The sequence below is a fragment of the Odontomachus brunneus genome, unplaced genomic scaffold (genome assembly GCF_010583005.1).
Source record: "Odontomachus brunneus isolate Ranch 3 - 2012 unplaced genomic scaffold, Obru_v1 Obru_scaffold_226, whole genome shotgun sequence".
Taxonomy (NCBI): domain Eukaryota; kingdom Metazoa; phylum Arthropoda; class Insecta; order Hymenoptera; family Formicidae; genus Odontomachus; species Odontomachus brunneus.
In genome coordinates this window covers 433181-434762 of record NW_022639676.1, presented here as the reverse complement: position 1 = coordinate 434762, position 1582 = coordinate 433181, and positions in this window count along the sequence as shown.

The window sequence follows — 1582 nt, the reverse complement described above, 5'->3', positions numbered from 1 at the left end:
CCCCCGCCCGCGGTACCCCCCCCCCTCGGAGGACCATGAGTTAGAACCCGTATACCTACCGCATACCTACATTAGGGAAACTAGCCGCAGAATCGTAGTCTGGTCCTCGCGTCCCTAAAAAAGTATATCCCCAAGCTCACCTCGCTGACCCGGGGGAGAAGAAGCCAGACGGACGACGCGGAACCATGAGAAGCCAGCGTTACCGCCTTCTCCGACAGTCACAGTTAAAAGGCTTTCGGGTAAGGAACTCAATCTTTAACTCTCAATCTTACCGTACTAAGAAATTGTTGTCGTCCCGATTATGGTTACCGTTCGCAGTGTTTATTATTTCAGCCTCGCGGCGAGAAACGTCAAGGAGAGGCCAACTAGTAACAACTGACGGCCAGCAATAACAATAACGAGAGATCAAGTGCCGCGACGTCACCAAAACATCGGGGGGCAATCAGAAGAAAGAGCTCCTCGGTTACAGAGATAATACGGGTAATCGAGCGGCAATTGGCTGGGGAGGGGAGGGGAGAGAGAGAGAGAGAAGGAGGGAGGGAGACAAAAAGAAAGCGAAGAAAAAAGCATGAAAAAGGAGAAATGAGAGATTCGAGATTCGTGGCAGACACGCGAACTGGATCGTTTTGTAGACGTTGTGTCCTATCGTTGCTGCAGTTATCGTTTTCGTGACAAGTACCACTCCGAGTTCCATTCCGGATATCACCGGGGTGCCTCAGGCGAGTCGAAGCAAGAGCGACCACGCACTACCGATGAAGGCGACGACGACCGGCGAACACCACCAGAGAACATCGACAAGGATCGGAGCAGAAGAGCGAGTCTCGTAGATTGTAAGACCAGTCACTCGTTTCATATTCGTTACGTTGTCGTTGCCGTGTCGTGTGCACGAGGAGTGACCGCGCGTAAATTAGACTACACTTTGGAAATGTCGTGTGACCCGACGTAGAGTATTGGGACTGAACCGCGACTGTACAATATCATCTCGCGGGGGCGTCGGGATATCGTTTGAGGAATGTCTCGAAATACAGCAACTATCGCCCTTGACATTATTGAGAATATCGGGACAAGAGTGATCCAAATAAATAAAGAAGAATTGTTTACCGAAAATATTGGGTTATATAAATTTCTCGATCTATTTCCAACCTCCACTCTCACTTACGAAGGTAATTAAAAATGAAGCTGTCGGTCCCGTAAGCTTCCTGATTTTGCGACTAACCACTACCGTAGAGTATTTTGGTATTAGTAGTAGATGAGGAGGTGCTTACCGCACCTGGCGCCCAACTTGGTATTCGCGATTTGGAGTCGCAGATCGGGGACCGCAGAAATTTGCCGACGCGACGGATAGGTGACTGTCCGCCTTAATAATTAAGAAAAGTCGTCGCAATATATATATATATATATACGAGGGTGGTCTGAAAAGTTTCCGACCTCAACGTGAAGATAGCAGCACTTGTAAATAAAAGCTAGTGAATTTCGTTGTTCATCTGTTGACAGTTACTCACCGAAGTTTCAGCCATTTTGGACTCGCAGTTGTTATGTAACAGTCGTTTGAGTAAGTTGATGTGAGTGTTTTTGTGAAAAT